General features: G+C 44.4%; 1 pseudogene; it reads left to right on the top strand.

Moving 5' to 3' along the window:
• The first annotated feature begins 230 nt into the window (after positions 1-230).
• LOC137632125 (uncharacterized) overlaps positions 231-20,698 on the top strand; it is a 37,015-nt pseudogene continuing 16,547 nt past the window's right edge.

Raw genomic sequence — 20,698 nt, 5'->3', positions numbered from 1 at the left:
CAGTGGGGTTGCTATGTCCCTGTGGCGCAGATACTTTTAAGTGGGCATGTGGAAGCGTCAATCGACTTTCACGGCCCACTACCTGCAAAGACGTAACCCACAAGAACATGGAGACCTTTTCCATCGGTCCTATGGTGGCCACACAACAAATGGTCTAAACACCTCAGGCTCCTTGATGGACAAGTAGCAGAGGGTTGAGGGCTAAGGCTACCCGGATTAGTCTAGGGTGAATGAGTAATAATGCCTGGCTCCTTTCTTTCTTTCACCTTCTCCCCTCTGGGAAAAACAGCTCCTCAAGCCTCAGCATAGCTGATCTCACCTCGCTGCAGGTAAGACCCATTTCCCTTGTGCCTCCTAAGTATAGAAGAATACTTTTTTACATCCCCAATTCCTTTTGGGGGAGGGTATTGGTTAAGACTTTATGAACAATAGGTTTCGTACTCGAGTTCCTATGTTAAGGACAAGCCACACTGTTAGTTCCACTCACACACAAGCTTCTGCAGGCTGCAATCAGTGCATTACCTCATATCGGCACTTGATTTTAGCGAGGGTAGGGTCACTTCTACTATCGATCACAGATCACAATAGAGAGGCCAGGTGGTGAGGACTTCCTCCCTCCTAAGAGTAAGTCACCCTATAAATAGTGGAGGGTTTGTATCTACGCCGGAACAAATAACAAATTTGTAAGTAATTTGTATTTTTCCTAGTATACAAATTGGCCTGCCACCCTGTCCCCCGAGAAGTCCTGCCATAAAGCAAAGTGGTTACTCAGCCGAGAGGTGTGAGTGAGCGGAGTAGCCAGTCTACCGCACCCCCCACCTGCTAACTAGCGAATGGGGTAGTTATCCCTCACTAAAATGATCATGGCTTGTCTTTCAGCTATGCCGAAAGTATACCCAATAAATAGCTCCAGGTTTGTATACTAGGAAAAATACAAATTACTTACAAATTTGTTGTATTTGCATGATAAACTGGTTTTCAATCATTTCGCTTCGTAGAAGTTTCTGAACATTCTAGGGCTCTTTCTGTAAATAGTATTTTGACAAGGTTAAGTTCTTCCTTTTTTTTATTGTGATTAAAGAAGAGAGAAATGAAAGTACAGTTGTCATAAATCTTTGACAGGAGTTTGCCATCGACCCAAAATGAAGACTAGACAGAAGAACTCTAATTCTAAAGACCCTGTATTGGAGATCATAGTTTCTAAATACTTAAATGATTCTACCTCATTAATCCCTTCTCCTTCCAGGGATATTTCATCTTCCATTGTATACTCAGTTCGCATTATCTCGTGGGACGTGGCTCTGGAGCAAGCTCAACAGTAGGAATGAAACTTGCGGCGGTCTAAACGGTTCAGCATACATCTGACGCAAGGGCTGATGTTTGTCGGCATATCCAAGAAACGACTAGAAGGATGGACCTCAAGAAATCTGATTAGTCATTACTCTTCACTGACCCTTTCTCCTTGGTGAGTTTCCTTAATCATTCATGTTATAATAAAGCCTTATTTACAGGAGGAAAATCCCAAGTTCTTATTTTATTGAGCTTTTGATGAGGGGCAATAGGGGACAAACAACAGTACAGGTGTTATAGGTCTTCCAGAAGAGTTTGCTTTATGCTAAAGTAATGTAACAAAATGGGGAAATATTCTTCCTAATCAAGTTGTTGAATCGATAAATGTTCAAACTTGCAGCAAATGTTTGTATGTTGAACAAGCTAATATAAGTCTCTTTTTATAGTTTATATATGAAATTTGTTTTAATGTTGTTATTGTTTTTAAAATATTTTATTGTTCCGTAAATTCCCTGTGGCCGCGGGGGCATAAAAACAAGAATAGCGCCAACGTTATCCCTGAGTGTCGTAAGAGGCGACTAAAAGGGACGGGACGAGGGAGCTAGGAACCTCCTCTCCTGTATCTACATCCTGTGAGACATCAACAAAGAGATGGAGCTGGGGGGAGTGTGGCTGCTCCCCGCACTCTAGTTTTTGGGTGTTTGAATGTGCGTGGATGTAGTACGATAGAGAGTAAAAGATGTGAAATTGGAAGTATGTTTAGGAATAGAAGGATGGATGTATTGACTTTGTGTGAGACGAAGATAAAAGGAAAGGGTGAAGTGATGTTTGGTGAAATGTCTGGTAGAGTGTCTGGGATTGAAAGGGGAAGAGCGAGAGGGGGTGTGGCTTTATTGCTGAGTGAATGGATGACAGGTAAAGTAGTGGAATGGAAGGAGATATCATCTAGGTTAATGTGGGTAAGGGTTAAGTTGGGTAGGGAATGTTGGGCGTTTGTCAGTGCGTATGGGCCAGGTAGTGAGAAAAGTGAAGAAGAGCGGAATGAGTTCTGGAATGAATTAACTAGGTGTGTAGAAGGACTGGGTAGAAGGAATTATGTAGTTGTCATGGGTGACTTAAATGCTAGAGTGGGCGCTGGAGAGGTAGAAGGTGTCATTGGGAACAATGGCGTACCAGGTGAAAATGAGAGTGGTGAGAGACTGGTAGATATGTGTTTTGAGCAAGAGATGGTGATAAGTAATAGCTTTTTCAAAAAGAAAGATAAAAATAATTATACATGGGTAAGAGTGGCAAATGGAAGAGTAGTAGAAAGGGCATTAATGGATTATGTGTTGATAACTAAAAGAATGTTTGGAAGATTGAAAGACGTGCACGTTTTTAGGGGTATGGCTAATGGTATGTCTGATCATTTTTTGGTGGAAGGAAAATTAGTTGTAGCAAAAGAATGGGGGAATAGAGTAGGTGGATGTAAAAGGGAGGTAGTGAGGGTTGAAGAGCTAATAAAACCGGGGGTAAAAAGTAAATATCAGGGAAGGTTGAAAATGATATATGATGAAGTGAAAGTAAGAGAAACTGGCAATTTTGAGGAGGAGTGGAAGTTAGTAAAAGAAAATTTTGTTGGGATTGCAAGTGATGTGTGTGGAAAGAAGGTTGTTGGAGGCAGCATGAGGAAGGGCAGTGAATGATGGAATGAAGGAGTGAAGGTAAAAGTGCAAGAGAAAAAGAGGGCTTTTGAAGAATGGCTGCAGAGTGATAGTATAGAGAAGTATGAAAAATATAAAGAGAAAAATGTGGAAGTAAAGCGCAAGGTACGTGAGGCAAAGAGGGCAGCTGACCTGAGGTGGGGTCAGGGATTGGGTCATTCATATGAAGAGAATAAGAAGAAGTTTTGGAAAGAAGTGAAGAGAGTAAGGAAGGCTGGCTCAAGAATTGAAGAGACAGTGAAAGATGGAAATGGAAGGTTGTTAAAAGGAGAGGAGGCAAGGAAAAGATGGGCGGAATATTTTGAAAGTTTACTGAATGTTGAGGATAATAGGGAGGCAGATATAATTGCTGTTGCAGGTGTTGAGGTGCCAGTGATGGGAGATGAGAATGAGAGAGAGATTACAATAGATGAAGTGAGGAGAGCACTAGATGAAACTAGAGTAGGAAAAGCATCTGGTATGGATGGTGTGAGAGCTGAGATGTCAAAGGAAGGGGGTGTGACTGTACTTGAATGGTTGGTGAGATTGTTTAATGTGTTTTGTGTTGTCAATGGTACCAGTAGATTGGGTTTGTGCATGTATTGTACCACTATATAAGGGTAAGGGAGATGTGCATGAGTGTTGTAATTCAAGAGGTATTAGTTTGTTAAGCGTAGTTGGAAAAGTGTATGGTAGAGTAATGATTAATAGGATCAAGAATAAAACAGAGATGCAATCTTAGAAATACAGGGTGGTTTTAGAAGAGGTAGGGGTTGTATGAATCAGATTTTTACAGTTAGGCAGATATATGAGAAATATTTAGCAAAAGGTAAGGAGGTGTATGTTGCGTTTATGGATCTGGAGAAAGCGTATGATAGAGTTGATAGGGAAGCAATGTGGAATGTGATGAGGTTATATGGAGTTGGTGGAAGGTTGTTGCAAGCAGTGAAAAGTTTCTACAAAGGTAGTAAAGCATGTGTTAGGATAGGAAATGAAGTGAGTGATTGGTTTCCGGTGAGAGTGGGGCTGAGACAGGGATGTGTGATGTCGCCGTGGTTGTTTAACTTGTATGTTGATGGAGTGGTGAGAGAGGTGAATGCTCGAGTGCTTGGACGAGGATTAAAACTGGTAGACGAGAATGACCATGAATGGGAGGTAAATCAGTTTTTGTTTGCGGATGATACTGTACTGGTTGCAGACACAGAAGAGAAGCTTGGACGATTGGTGACAGAATTTGGAAGAGTGTGTGAGAGAAGGAAGTTGAGAGTTAATGTGGGTAAGAGTAAGGTTATGAGATGTACGAGAAGTGAAGGTGGTGCAAGGTTGAATGTCATGTTGAATGGAAAGTTACTTGAGGAGGTGGATCAGTTTAAGTACTTGGGGTCTGTTGTTGCAGCAAATGGTGGAGTGGAAGCAGATGTACGTCAGAGAGTGAATGAAGGTTGCAAAGTGTTGGGGGCAGTTAAGGGAGTAGTAAAAAATAGAGGGTTGGGCATGAATGTAAAGAGAGTTCTATATGAGAAAGTGATTGTACCAACTGTGATGTATGGATCAGATTTGTGGGGAATGAAAGTGATGGAGAGACAGAAATTGAATGTGTTTGAGATGAAGAGTCTAAGGAGTATGGCTGGTGTATCTCGAGTAGATAGGGTTAGGAACGAAGTGGTGAGGGTGAGAACGGGTGTAAGAAATGAGTTAGCAGCTAGAGTGGATATGAATGTGTTGAGGTGGTTTGGCCATGTTGAGAGAATGGAAAATGGCTGTCTGCTAAAGAAGGTGATGAATGCAAGAGTTGATGGGAGAAGTACGAGAGGAAGGCCAAGGTTTGGGTGGATGGATGGAGTGAAGGAAGCTCTGGGTAATAGGAGGATAGATGTGAGCGAGGCAAGAGAGCGTGCTAGAAATAGGAATGAATGGCGAGCGATTGTGACGCAGTTCCGGTAGGCCCTGCTGCTGCCTCCGATGCCTTAGATGACCGCGGAGGTAGCAGCAGTAGGGGATTCAGCATTATGAAGCTTCATCTGTGGTGGATAATGTGGGAGGGTGGGCTGTGGCACCCTAGCAGTACCAGCTGAACTCGATTGAGTCCCTTGTTAGGCTGGGAGGAACGTAGAGAGTAGAAGTCCCCTTTTTGTTTTTGTTTCTTTGTTGATGTCGGCTACCCCCCAAAATTGGGGAAAGGGCCTTGGTATATGTATGTATGTATGTTTGGTAAGTTTTTATTAATTTTCATACGCTGCTTTTCTTACAAAACTTGTACATTACATGGGTTGTTTTTCTTTGTTTTCTAAGAATTTTGCCTTTTTATATATTTCCATATCCAAAGATTCATTTGGATCTTAAGCCTACATTTGTTTCTTGAATGATCCCAGATTCCCTTTTTTCTTAAGTGTGCATTTGTTTGTTGGCATATTGACATAGCTGGTCAATGTTTTCACCTTTAGTCTGTTCCTGCTTCCTTTTTTCGGTCTTCCTGGCTATCCTCTTAACTTTTTATCTGTAACAGCTGGGGTTTCCACCAGTTGCATCCTTATTGTGGAGTGCCCTCTCAGGTCTCAAGTACCCTTTAAAGATTACACATTTAAATCAACTGGTACTGTTACAAATTAAAGGAGCTCCTTAAATATCTTCTCAGGGTGTAAAATATTGAAATATTGATTACAGCTTATGATGTTACATACATACATACAGTACATATATCTAGGCACTTCCCCCAATTTTGGGGGGGTAGCGGACATAAAACAAATGAAACAAAGGGGACCTCTCCTCTCTACGTTCCTCTGACGAGTTATCTTGGAAAGTCAAAATAATGAATGTTCATCTGGAATATAGAGTAGCCCATCAATTGTTAACTTTTAACACCCAGTTAAGGCACTTTTACATGGGGATATTTTAGTGTCGTCGGCAAGCTGTCCTTGTGCAAACGGTTACTATCCTGGAAAGTCTATTTACTGGCGCCAGTGAACTATCCCAGTGTAAACCAGTTCTTAGCGTATGTTATGCATTACTGAGACTAGCTTCGAATTGAATCCAGGCGAATGGAGTAGTTGGTAATGGTAAAGCAGATGACACTGCTGAGTTTGCAACAATTTTACCACAACTTCAACTCACCTCATAACCATCATAAAGTTTTTTGTAGTAAGAAAATGGCTTACTGGAATATTGAATCAGTAATTAATAAAACCTGTTTCTGTAATGAGAATAGTCATAATAGAAACAAAAAAGAAAGTCCTTTTAGAAAGCTTGCATATTTCATACAAGATTGATCAAATGCTTTTAAATGTGTTTGCAAAATTAAATAATTTGTAGTAGGTTATGTAAATTATTTTTTTGTCTCCAATGAATAGTAAATATTCCTCCCAAATTTATTTCTGCCAACTTTTTAAGAGTCAAATTTGATCATTGAATTAGGCCCCAGTCAGTGACTTATTAATTTTATTGGTCATAACCTCAACTATTTGGTTTAATGAATGATTATTATTCCTTTTCTTCATACTTTATTCACTACAGCACTTTTGACAAAACTGTCTTTCTCAAATGATTACTGGCCTACATACGCCTAGTTTCTTTTGTAAAAGGAATGGTAAACCAGAGGCTTTCTATGAAGAATCTTGTAGCAAACTCCTTAATGCCAGTAAGGCTATAGCCTTCAATGAAAATTGTACGACTAGAGAGAAGCTGTGTCCCAAAAGTATAGTTTTTTTTTTATATATATATATTTATATATTTATAGAGGGAAGCTGTGCCCCAAAAGCATAGTATTTTTTCAATATTAATCTTACCCGATAATCATGTAGCTGTCAACTCCGTTGCCCGACAGAATTCTACGGAAGGGATACGCCAGCGATCGCTATACAAGAGGGGGGTGTACTCACCAGCGCCACCTGTGGCCAGGTACTGCAGTACTTCTTGTTGACACCACCTCAATTTTTCCTCTGTCGTGCTTCCGGCAAGACCTACATGGATACGCTTATAATTTTGGAGTCTTTGTTCACGGTTTTGGTGAAGTATTGCTCTGAGATTTCAGCTTTCGGTATACAGGAAGCTTTTCCCTTAGCTTAGATAGCTTTTGGATTAATTTTGATTTATGGTTTAACGATCTTTAGCTTTAATTTGGAATCCCCCTTGACTGTTCTCTGATTCAAGATGTCCGACCATTCTCAAGCTCCTCCCCAAAGACGATGTAGGACTTGTATTAGGCGGCTTCCGAAGGCCTCGGTTGATCCTCACACCGTTTGTTCCGACTGTAGGGGAAAATCCTGTCAGTTGGAAGATCGATGTGAGGAATGTGCCGGACTTTCGGAACTTGATTTTATTCGATTCCTTAAGTATACCACTAAGTTAGAGAGAGAGAGAGTTAGGAGGAGTTCGGCTCGCTCTTTACTTTATTCCTCCCCCCATGATCCTCAACCTTTTCCTCACCCTGTAGTGGCTACCCCCGAACCTACTATTAGTGCTCAGCCTGATATGTCAGATGTTTTACGTGCTATTCAGGCTTTAGGTGATAAAGTGGAGTCGGTAGTGAGTGACCACAAGTTCCTTTTGGCAGACGTCAAGGAACTTAAAGTGAAAAGTGCAGTGGGAAGTGGTAGTGCCAGTGCTGTGCCTAGTGCTAGTGTCAGTGTCAGTGTTGCGCGTGAGGATACTTCTGTGCGTGCCAGTCGTCCTCCCAGTCCGGTACCTCTTGCAAGCTCCCATGCCCAGGGGAGAAGCAATGTCGAAGGGCAAAAGGGTTCGGCAGGCCTTGATCGGCGCACAGTAGTATCCTCAGTGGTTGCGGGCGTATCTTATAGAGATCGTCACTTCCACTCTCAGATGATTGAGCCCTTAAGATCCTCGTCTGCAGAAGATTTTTCGGGGAGAAAACGCTGGACTCAGGCCTCAAGACCTCTTAAGCGTAAAGTCCAGACCGCGCGAGTCCAACAGCCAGGGTGTAGCCATTGGGCTAGCTCGGACTCGCCGCAGTCATCAGGTGACTGCACGCCTCCTAAGAGAGGCAAGGTGCTGCCTCAACAAAAGCTTTGCCTCAACAGACCTCAACTTCTGTTGATCCTAAGATGGCTTTGCTGCAGACTATGCAGTCGCAGCTTGCGGTGTTGATGCGGGAGTTTCAGGCAGAGAAGGTTAATACACCTCCTCCTGCGAGCGCTCCTCCTCCTCAGCGCAGTACAATCTGCCAGACGTATGAGGTTGAGGTTCCTCAAGCTACCTCCATGCGTGAGCTGCCGCGTTGGGAGTTGCCAGATACCAGCGCTGTGCAGCAACCTCCACTTTCTTTGAGGCAGGAGCCTCTTACCACGCAGCAACCTCCTCAACAATGGGGACAGGAACCTTATGCTTTACAACCTCCTCTACCCTTGAGGCAGGAGTATCTTGCATTACCTCCATCCTCGAGGCAGCAACCTCTTGAGGTACGACAACCTCTACCATCCTTGAGGCAGCCACCTCAACTCTCGCAGCAGCCACCTCCACTTTCCTCGAGGCGAGAACCTCAACTCTCGAGGCAAGCACCTCAAGAACCTCAACTCGTGAGACAAGAGCCTCTCTCTGCGCAGCCACCTCAACCCTTGAAGCAAGCGCAACTCTTGAGGCAGGAACCTCATGCTATGAGTCAGCCACCTCAACGCATGCATCTGCCACTTTCTCCTCAGCTTGAGCCTCTTCCCATTCAACTTGAACCGCAGTCTATGCAGCATGAGCCTCATGCTTTACTACAGTCGCCTCTCACCACGCTTGCTCCTCAGACCTCCGCAGAACCTCCTTCATCCCAGCCTCAGGACTTTGTCATTACCAGCCCTCATCCTCTTCAACAGAGACTTGAGGATGAATCCGCAAGTGCGCATGCACCCGCTCTTCAGGATTCAGCCATTCAGCAGACCGCTTTAACTTTACCTCTCGCTTCTCAACCCTCAGGTGATGAGGTTTCTGAGGATGAAGCTGCTCACCTGGATGATCCTTCATCTGACGTGGAGGAACCCAAGTCATTGCCACCCTCCATCGACTTTCGCAAGGTTCTGGCTCTGTTCAGAGAACTTTACCCGGATCACTTTGTGTCTGCTACCCCTCGCTCTCCTCCATCCGAGTTCTCTCTAGGCATGCAACCTGTTAAGTCTGCCTACACTAAGCTCGTCTTCGCTAGATCTTCAAAGAGAGCTTTGAGAATGTTAGGGGATTGGTTGCAGTCCAAGCAGCAACTGGGAAAGACGTCTTTTATGTTTCCACCTCCTAAGCTGACGTCTAAGGCGGGCGTCTGGTATGCCACAGGAGAGGAACCAGGCTTGGGGGTCCCTGCCTCTGCCCAGGCTGACTTCTCAAGTTTGGTTGACTCTCCACGAAGGTCAGCTATGAGACGCTCTAAGGTCTGCTGGACCTTTTCTGACCTGGACCACTTCTTGAAGGGAGTCTTTCGCGCCTTTGAAATTTTTAATTTTCTCGATTGGTGCCTGGGGGCCTTGAGCAAGAAGACTGCCCCATCTTACAGAGACTCGGCCATGTTGATCATGTCCTGTATGGACAAAGCAATTCGCGATGGTTCCGGCGAACTTGCCTCTATGTTTGTATCGGGAGTCCTCAAGAAAAGGGAACAGCTTTGCTCCTTCCTTTCCACTGGTATCACCTCTTGCCAAAGGTCGCAGTTACTTTTTGCTCCTCTTTCTAAGTTCCTGTTTCCTGAGGATCTTTTCAAGGAATTGTCTGCGGCGCTCATTCAGAAGGACACGCATGATCTTGTGGCCTCTTCAGCACGGAAGGCTAAGATTGCTCCTTCAGTTCCTAGAACTTACCGCACCCCAGTGGCTGATACTCCTGCTACTAGATTTATTCCGCCCTTTCGTGGCAGAGCCCCCAGCCGAGGAGGTACCCGTCCAGACGGTCACAGGGGCAGGTCCAAGAAAGGTATCAAGTCTTCGAAAGGCAAACACTGACTCTCCTCCTCTCCAGACAGCTGTAGGAGCCAGACTCAAGTTCTTCTGGCAAGCTTGGGAAAGAAGAGGTGCAGACGCCCAGTCTGTCAAGTGGCTAAGGGAGGGTTACAAGATACCATTCTGCCGCAATCCCCCTCTGACCACTTCTCCCATCAACCTCTCTCCCAACTACAAGGAAAAGGACAAGAGGCTAGCATTACATCAAGAGGTGTCGCTTCTGTTACAGAAGGAGGCAGTGGTGATAGTCCGGGATCATCAATCCCCGGGCTTCTACAACCGTCTCTTTCTGGTGGCCAAGAAGACAGGAGTTTGGAGACCGGTGCTGGACGTCAGTGCGCTCAATGCTTATGTCACCAAGCAGACGTTCACTATGGAGACGACGAAGTCGGTCCTAGCAGCGGTCAGGCAGGAGGACTGGATGGTCTCGTTGGATCTGAAAGACGCTTACTTTCACGTCCCCATTCATCCAGACTCCCAACCTTTTCTGAGATTCGTTTTTGGAAAGGTTGTGTACCAATTCCAAGCCCTGTGTTTTGGCCTAAGCACGGCACCTATGGTGTTCACGCGACTGATGAGGAATCTTGCGAAATTCCTCCACTTGGCGGACATCAGAGCCTCCCTTTATTTAGACGACTGGCTGTTAAGAGCCCCCACAAGTCGTCGCTGTCTGGAGAGTCTCAATTGGACTTTGGACTTGACCAAGGAACTGGGTCTTTTGGTCAACTTAGAAAAGTCCCAGCTTATTCCTTCCCAAACCATCGTTTACCTGGGAATGGAGATTCGGAGTCAAGCTTTTCGAGCTTTTCCGTTGGCCCCAAGAATCAACCAAGCCCTAGAGTGCATTCTGAGCATGCTGAAGAGGAACAGATGCTCGGTGAGACAGTGGATGAGTCTAACAGGGACCCTGTCATCGTTAGCCCTGTTCACCGAGTTAGGGAGACTCCACCTCCGCCCCCTTCAATTCCATCTAGCAGCTCACTGGGACAAGGATTTGACGCTCGAAGCGGTCTCTATTCCTGTTACCAAAGAGATGAAGACTACTCTCATGTGGTGGAAGAGCAACATCCTTCTCAAGGAGGGTCTCTCGTTAGCTGTTCAGACCCCCAATCTTCATCTCTATTCGGACGCATCAGACTCGGGCTGGGGCGCGACCTTGGACGGACAGGAATGCTCGGGGATATGGAACAAGGAACAGGAAATGCTTCACATCAATTGCAAGGAGTTGTTGGCAGTACATCTGGCCTTAATGAACTTCAAGTCCTTCCTGCTAAACAAGGTGGTGGAGGTGAACTCCGACAACACCACAGCCTTGGCATACATCTCCAAGCAGGGAGGGACTCATTCGAAGAAGCTATACGAGATCGCAAGGGACCTCCTCATTTGGTCAAGAAGTCTAAACCTCAAGCTGGTAACGAGATTCATTCAGGGCAATATGAATGTCTCGGCAGATCGCCTCAGCAGGAAGGGTCAGGTCATCCCCACAGAATGGACCCTTCACAAGGACGTGTGCAACAGACTTTGGACCTTGTGGGGTCAGCCAACGATAGATCTGTTCGCCACCTCCATGACCAAGAGGCTCCCATTGTACTGTTCCCCAATTCCAGACCCGGCAGCAGTTCACGTGGATGCTTTTCTGCTGGATTGGTCCCATCTCGATCTTTATGCATTCCCGCCGTTCAAGATCATCAACAGAGTTATCCAGAAGTTCGTCTCCCACGAAGGGACACGGCTGACGTTGGTTGCTCCCCTTTGGCCTGCAAGAGAATGGTTCACAGAGGTACTGCAATGGCTGGTCGACGTTCCCAGGACTCTCCCTCTAAGAGTGGACCTTCTACGTCAACCTCACGTAAAGAGGGTACACCCAAGCCTCCACGCTCTTCGTCTGACTGCCTTCAGACTATCGAAAGACTCTCTAGAGCTAGAGGCTTTTCGAAGGAGGCAGCCAGAGCGATTGCCAGAGCAAGGAGGATTTCCACTCGTAGAGTCTATCAATCCAAGTGGGAAGTCTTCCGAAGCTGGTGCAGAGCCAATGCAGTTTCCTCTACCAATACCTCTGTAACCCAAGTTGCTGACTTCCTGTTACATCTTAGGAATGTTAGATCTCTTTCGGCTCCTACGATCAAAGGGTACAGAAGTATGTTGGCATCAGTTTTCCGCCACAGAGGCTTGGATCTTTCTTCCAACAAGGATCTACAGGACATCCTTAAGTCTTTCGAGACCTCTAAAGAACGTCGCTTGTCCACTCCAGGCTGGAATCTAGACGTAGTCTTAAGGTTCCTGATGTCTCCTAGATTTGAACCTCTCCAGTCAGCCTCTTTCAAAGACCTTACTCTCAAAACTCTTTTCCTCGTCTGCCTTGCAACAGCCAAAAGAGTTAGTGAGGTTCACGCCTTCAGCAGGAACATAGGATTCACATCCGAAACAGCAACATGTTCCTTACAGCTCGGGTTTTTGGCAAAAAATGAACTTCCTTCACGTCCTTGGCCTAGATCGTTCGAAATTCCTAGCCTCTCCAACATGGTGGGTAACGAGCTAGAGAGAGTTCTTTGCCCTGTCAGAGCTCTAAAGTATTATCTTAAAAGGTCAAAACCTATACGAGGACAATCAGAAGCCTTATGGTGTGCCATCAAGAAACCTTCGATGCCTATGTCCAAAAACGCAGTTTCGTATTACATAAGGCTTCTGATTAGAGAAGCTCATTCTCACATGAAGGATGAAGATCTTGCTTTGCTGAAGGTAAGGACCCACGAAGTGAGAGCTGTAGCTACTTCGATGGCCTTCAAACAGAACCGTTCTCTGCAGAGTATTATGGATGCAACCTATTGGAGGAGCAAATCAGTGTTTGCATCATTTTATCTCAAAGATGTCCAGTCTCTTTACGAGAACTGCTACACCCTGGGACCATTCGTAGCAGCGAGTGCAGTAGTAGGTGAGGGCTCAGCCACTACATTCCCTTAATCCCATAACCTTTTTTAACCTTTCTCTTGAATGCTTTTATTGTTGTTTTTGGGTTGTTACGGTAGGCTAAGAAGCCTTCCGCATCCTAGTTGATTTGGCGGGTGGTCAATTCGTTCTTGAGAAGCGCCTAGGTTAGAGGTTGTGTAGAGGTCCTTTAGTATGGGTTGCAGCCCTTGATACTTCAGCACCTTAGAGTTGTTCAGCCTCCTAAGAGGAACGCTGCGCTCAGTAAGGAAGACGAACTTACCAGGTACTTATAATTTCATTGTTATTTTGAATAACTGATAATATGAAATACGGGATACTTAGCTTCTTGATATACATGTACACTGGTTTTCACCCACCTCCCTGGGTGTGAATCAGCTACATGATTATCGGGTAAGATTAATATTGAAAAATGTTATTTTCATTAGTAAAATAAATTTTTGAATATACTTACCCGATAATCATGATTTAATTGACCCACCCTTCCTCCCCATAGAGAACCAGTGGACCGAGGAAAAATTGAGGTGGTGTCAACAAGAAGTACTGCAGTACCTGGCCACAGGTGGCGCTGGTGAGTACACCCCCCTCTTGTATAGCGATCGCTGGCGTATCCCTTCCGTAGAATTCTGTCGGGCAACGGAGTTGACAGCTACATGATTATCGGGTAAGTATATTCAAAAATTTATTTTACTAATGAAAATAACATTTTTCTATATACATTCAGGAGTCAAGAAAGGGAAGGATAGTGAAACTACAGAACTATTAAATCTTTCTTACAGTTACTGAGGCGCTGTTATGTGGACTGAATTTTTTGCCTGGTTGATTTACGAAAACAATTTGTACTCATCCATGTGCTAATCTTTTTGTTTTTTGTTTTAAGGCTTTTATTTTCTAATGAAACTTAGATTATGGTCTCCTTCCGTCGCAGTTTTAAACGTTACTTACGCATGTAATGTTATTTCAGAGGAAGGTTGGTGAAGATGATGATGATGACTATGAGCCTGGGGCAAAGAAAGTGAAGAAGCCCAAGGCCAAGAAGAGGAAAGCCTCCGACGACGAGGACGATTCCGATGAAGACTGGGGAAAGAAGAAGAAGGTACTAGCAGCTGAAGTGCGCAGGAGTTTTCTTTTATGTATTGCCTGTGATCTTGCATCTGCTTATGTGATCAATAGCTCTTATTTTGCAATGGATAACTGGGGGTGATGGAATCTTCAACTGATCAGTAGAACGGCGTCTCGAATGAGGCTGGTAGTCGTAACGTTCATTGATTGAGGAAAGGTTCCATTTTGTATGCGATAGGGTTTGTAAAATAATGCAGTTGTTTAATGATCTTATGAGCAATTAAGGGAGGCGCTCTGTGTTGTATCGTGAAATATGTAGGCAAAAAAAAAAAAAAAAAGGATGAAAGTAGTTATGTTCATATATGCATGTTGAAATACTGAAATTTTTTCAATACTAAGTGATGGGATATATTGAACTATATCTACAAAATCTTATACTGAATTATATAGTTATTTTGATTTTTAATTTTTTGATGATATTTGAAAGATGTTTTATTTATAAAGGAAATTTTATTTTTTTGATGATTCTTTGAAAGATATTTATATTTTATATTTTTATTTTACTTTATCTGTGAAAGAAATCTTTATTTTTTTTTCATGATCCTTTGTAAGATGTTTCATCTAGAAAGTAAATCTCTCGGAAACTTTTGTTTCAAGACAAAAGCAACTTGTCCTGCAATATTATTAAAATTTTCGTTACGCTGTAGTCTCCCAAGAAGGCTGCCGGCGGTGGACGCGGGAAGGCTTCAGCTTTCACAAAGTCCTTCAAACTCTCTGACGAGTTGGCAGCTGTCGTCGGCACAGACGTGATGCCCCGTCACGAAGTGGTTTAAAAAACTGTGGGCCGTCATCAAAGAGCGTAACCTCCAGGACCCAGGCAACAAGCAGTTTGCCATTTGTGATGACCAGCTTTTCAAAGTGATTGGTAAGAATCTTTGAATGCTGTCTTTCTATAATTTAAAGTACAGAAGGTCTTCAACTTACAAACTTGATAAGTTCCAAGAAACTGTTTATAAGTCAAACATTGTTGAAATTTGCCTTAGGTTAGGCTTCACCTAACTTACATGCCTATGATTTTCAGCTGCAAATGTTAACCCTTTTACCTCCAACGCTATTTGGAACTTACCAACCCTAACCCCCAGGCGTTTTATTTTTTCAAGCACATTTTGCCATATACATTTTTTAAATTGCTCTAACAGCCTTAATTATCGTCAGAGATAGGTCAGGTTGGTCTCATTATTTTGGAAAATGCCTGAAGTTTCTGCTATCAAAAATATGCAAAAAAAATGTAAAGATTTTTTTGCAAGGACGTACCGGTACGTCCATGGAGTAAAGGGATGAGTTTTGTGACATGTACCAGTACGTCCATTTGGGGGTAAAAGGGTTAATAAATATTCCCCGTTTCATATTGCAAATGTTCTCTTGTTTATTACATTAAATATTTGTTCCGGCGTATATACAAACCCTCTGCTATTTATAGGGGTTTATATTGTTTTAATACAGTATTACATAATGAACCTTTGATACAATATCTGAAATTTGCGATTTCAGTTTGATTTGTTTGTCTTGGGAATGTTTGTAATTTGAGAACCTTCAATACGTATTGATTCTTATGATATATAATTTGAAGGATTGCTGAAGACTAGATCATTCTTTCACTTTTGTGTCTTGCTCCATTCTTTGATAAAGACTTGGCCTGGAGTTTAGTTGTAAAGGTATCTTAAATTGAAAATTTTAAGTTTGTACCAATTTGGAAAAGTTTCAAAGGAAGTTGGAAGGAAATCTTGTTCCTCCACATATTATTAGGTAGTAGGCGATTAGTAACGTACCTGCCATCTATTGAATTACTAAGAGTTGTTGGGTCCTTTGACTGCCATAGAGTAGGATCCCTCTTTGGTCAAGACTCATTTTTCCTTTGCCAGCACATTATACCGATAGTCTATTCTTTACGTAATGCCTTTTATCATTGACTTGCTAATCTCTTGGATGGGATGGTTTGTAATTCAGTATTTGACCTCCCAAATTATGATGAATAATTTAGGGGCAGATAGTGTTCAGAGGTTTGTCAGTTTTTTTTATTGTGTTAGTTACCTTTATCGGCATCATTTTGCTGCTGTTGAAATGTCATTCGGTACTCCTTGCACAAGACAGAAGACAGCGAAGAACTCCTGTCCTTTGGATTTTGACTTCAACATGGAAGATTTTGAGTTCACTAAGGTTATGCTGTTTTTCTAGACAGTACTAGTATTTGTAATGGTTTCATAGGGTGCATACCTTGTTTTTTTCTTCCATGGTTTTATACTATGGTATTGCTATAGATGGCCATTTTCTTCTTAGTGAGCCTGAAATAATGTGTGTACAAGAAGTTTTAAAAGTTAAGAATTTTTAAACTGGTCTCAGTGGGTAACTCTTGATAGTTATGCCACTTAGTCTTCTGTATTCCCCGGCCAGATGTTGCTACTGCTTGTCTTATCATTTCACGGGATAGTGCCGCCTCTCTTTTTAATCAGCTTCTATGGTCTCTTAATGGTATACGATGGATGCACATTCTCAAGACCTTGATGGCTGGTTTCTGCTGTTTTTCAGGAAGGAGAAAAAGATCACGCGCATTCCTATGAAGTCTTGCCATCTTGGACATGGCTGGCTCTTAAATCAGCTTTGAAATTGTCCCTCTAGTGTTCCCTCAGTGCAGTTTTCCCCTCACATCCCTAGCACATGAGCCAGGGTGTATTTTCCTTCTAGCTCTACACAAGCTGTCCCATTTCAAGGATGGCAGTCTTGCTTTCCTGACTAGGGACAAGTGATGTGTATCTTTCTGCTTATGGCTTTTTGTCTACCATTGCTACTTGTCTTTTTGGCCCAAGTGTGCCTGGTATTCATGCCTGCTTTGACAGGTGAGCCAGTCCTTTGAAGCATAATAACTTTGTAGTGTGGTTTTTACCCTCAATGAATAAGCCTTGTGATGCTGGGAAAAGGGTTTATGGAAATTTGGTCATTTGTGTTTTGAAGACTTACTGAAGTTGGTCAGCTGTAAACCTCTACCAGTGGAATAAGTTTCATGTGGCTCTTTTATCCAAATAGTCAAATTATTGGAGAGGTGCTTGCATTGTTAGATCAGAATCCTGAACAATAATTTTTTATCCTGGAAGTACCTGTGCTTTTTGTGGCAAGGCAAGGTGTTTGTTTCCAATACCTCTTTTTCGGCCTGTGTGTTGTTTACTTTCCTCATTACTTTCATTGTTTGAGTCCTTGGGCTTGTAGCATTGTTTTTTAAATATAAAACTTACCCGCTGGTTATATAAAGAGCTAAAGTCCCCTGACGCCCTGGCAGAAATTCAAATTCTCGCGCTATCGAAGATACGGCAGGTGTACACCCGCACCCTAGCGGTAGCTCAGGTGGAACAACACACCAACTCCAGTTCTTCTTCTGCCACCATACCTGGCTGACATATTGAAGTTCGCTCTCGTGGTTTTACTCTTTTGGGAAGTTGTTTGGTGATGTAAAACGTTCTTTTCTGAGTTTAAGCTAACGTTAATTGTTTTCTCTTTTTTCTAATCTTGAAATCTTTTTGTTTGAGGTTATCTTTATTAAACTTATACTGAAAATATGGGAGACCAAGACCGTCCCCAGTGACTTCCGCGATGCAAACATCGTTACCATCTTCAAGAAGGGAGACAGGGAGAACTGTAACAACTACCGAGGAATATCACTACTAAGCATCGCGAGTAAGATTTTCGCTCGGATTCTTCTTGACCGCCTCCTTATTCTCCCAGTGCGGCTTTCGACCTTCCCGCGGGACCATAGACATGATCTTCTGTGCGCGACAACTACAAGAGAAGAGCCTCGAACAACAACAGCCCATAATGTTCATCTTCTGGGATTTGAAAAAGGCCTTCGACAAAGTACCTCGACCTGCCATGTGGGCTGTCCTCAAAAGATATGGCTGCCCACCCGATTTTGTCAAGCTGGTGCGTGCCCTCCATGACGGAATGGTTGGCAGAGTCTGCCACCAGAACTCTCTTTCAGACCCATTCCCCATCAACGGCGGCCTGAAGCAGGGCTGTGTTCTGGCCCCAACGTGTTTCTCGCTATACACCACAGCAATGCTCAACGAGATTCCCCCAGACACACCCTCAGTCGACCTACGTTTCCGCATGGATGGAGGCGCTTTCAACCTCGCCAGACTCCGCGCCAGAACCAAGACCACCTTGTGTGCAGTGCGATAACTGCAGTATGCTGACGACAATGCCACCCCAGGTCAGACGGCAGAGGACCTGCAGTCGTTAGCTGATGCATACAACTCTGTCTACGAACGTTTTGGGATGCAAGTCAACACAGATAAAACCAAGACCCTCGTCCAACATCCACCAGGACTGATGCTCCCAAACTTCAATACCACAGTGAATGACCAACTGTTAGGACAGGTGGACCAGTTCTCCTACCTAGGGACCATCCTAACATCAGCTCCCACAAGCAAAAAGGACGTGGAGAACAGGATCAGGGCAGCCCACTCCGCCTTTGGCCGACTCAACTGCCGCGTATTTAACAACCACGCACTGACAATGACCACCAAAATAATGGTGTTCAGGGCAGTAGTCCTCTCCACGCTCCTGTATGCATATGAAACATGGACGCTATATAGAAACGATATTTAAAAACCTAGAACGCTTCCAACAAATGAAACTGAGGCAGATCTTGAAAATCCCCTGGGAGAGCCACACCACCAACATTGAAGTCTTAGAACGTGCCTCGCTGACCAGCGTGGAGGCCACCATCATCCACTACCGCCTCCGCTGGATAGGACACGTGCATAGGATGGATCCATCTAGGCTCCCAAAAAAAATATTCTACGGAGAACTGACCCAGGGCACCAGACCACGAGGAGCCCCAAAAATGCGCTATAAAGATCAACTAAAGCGCACCCTGGCTCTAACTGACATCGATCCTTCCTCATGGGAAGAAACCGCCAGGGACAGGAAAACCTGGAGGAGTACAGTACATCATGGCACAGTGGACATCGAGGAGAGGAGGAGACAAAATGAGGAGGCTAAGAGAAGAAGAAGGAGAGAGCGATTAGAACAGCCCCGCCCACCACCTACCCTCCCTTGTGAACACTGTCCGCGACTCTTCCACCACAGACTAGGACTTAACAGCCACATCAGACATAAGCACCCACCCCATAGATAGGAGGCGGATGGCTAACGACAGAACCCAATACTCGGACACGAGTGGGCACCGACGACGACGATCTTTATTAATATTTCTCTTATTTTTTGCTCGTCGGTCTTTCACGTAACCATTCAAAATGGCCGACTCCTCCCCTGCTTTACGTAGGTGTGTTAGTGAAGGGTGTCGAAGGGAACGAGAAGCGTCATCAATCGTGCAGACGTCCCCTCGAACGTTCCTGTTGCCGTAACTCAGGCCGTTCACCCTCATCGTAGGAAAGGTGAGGTTCATGCGTTATCCCCGTCTTCCGGTGAAGGGTCGGGGAGTGAGATCTGGCGCCACGCGTCAAGACCTCTTAAACGGACGCATGAAGTTTCTCAGCATCAGGAATCGCCTGTGCGTCCAGGATGTAGTTCGTGGGACTCACCGGAACGTTTCCGTTCTCCCATCTCTTGCACTCCGGCTAAACATCTAGATCACCGTATTTGTGTGGATAAGATTCCTTCCGATTCAGACCTTGTTACGATTCATGCTCCCCCTCTTCCTTCAGATTGGCTTTCTTCTCCCGAAATACGTGGTGACGTTGGATCGAATATTCCTTTAGGGAGTTCTGTAGATCCTAAATGGTCTATGCTTGTGACTATGAAGGAACAACTCTCGTCGTTGATGGATTCTTTTCAACCAGGTGTTGGCAGTATGGCTGGGCGTCAGGCGTCAGACCAGTTATCGCACAGGCGTTCGATGGTCTCTGGTGCTGACGAGTTATCGCTTAGGCGGTCTCCCATTCATAGTGTTCAACACCAGGATGATTTTGATGAGTCACGTCGGAGAAGTTTGGTTGACCGGTTTTCGCCTTCTGGTCGTGAGGAAGAACATCGGCGTCGACAAGTGGACGAGACGCGTCAACGTTTTGAAGTAGTGGATCGCCCGCGTCAACAACTTGTGGACGCGTCGCATCAAAACATCGATTCTCAGGGTCGACATCTTGACAGCTTTGATCGTTCGCGTCAACAGTTTTCGGACTCTACGCGTCCACTCAGCGATCTTCGGCAGTTGCCTTCTGAGTCCAAGCGTCAATCTGGTCAACAGCAGTCGGATCCTAAGCGGTCTCGGCAGTTGTTAGTTGACGAAGATCGTCTACCCGTCCATGTTTCACGTCAATCTACTTCGACCTCTCCCCGTCAGTTGGATGCAGATATTGGCTTTGACAGGCAATCCCATCCAGACTTTGTTCCTTCGGTTCAGGCTGCAGCAGTTGCTGCACTGCCAGAAGACGAACTTAAGGAAAAGTCGGATGTGGACGATCCTATTGAGGAAGTCTCTGAGAATGAGGAAGAGAAGCATTATCAACATGCTGTTGATCTTCGCAAGTTTATGTTGATTCTTACTGGAATTTTCCCGGATCAGTTTACTCCTGTGGCCCCTCGTTCTCCACCTTCTGAGTTCATCTTAGGTAAAGCTACCAAAGTTCCAGTTTATAGCAAGATGGTTCTTTCTCGATCCTCTAAACGGGCCTTGAAATTAATGGGTTCCTGGTTGGACTCTAAGAAATCTTTTGGCAAAACGGCCTTTGCCTTTCCACCCGCTAGGTTGGCTTCTAAATCTAGCGTGTGGTACGAGACTGGTGAAGT

Source organism: Palaemon carinicauda, chromosome 3, assembly GCF_036898095.1.
Source record: "Palaemon carinicauda isolate YSFRI2023 chromosome 3, ASM3689809v2, whole genome shotgun sequence".
Lineage (NCBI taxonomy): Eukaryota > Metazoa > Arthropoda > Malacostraca > Decapoda > Palaemonidae > Palaemon > Palaemon carinicauda.
This window is presented reverse-complemented; position numbering and strand designations above follow the sequence as displayed.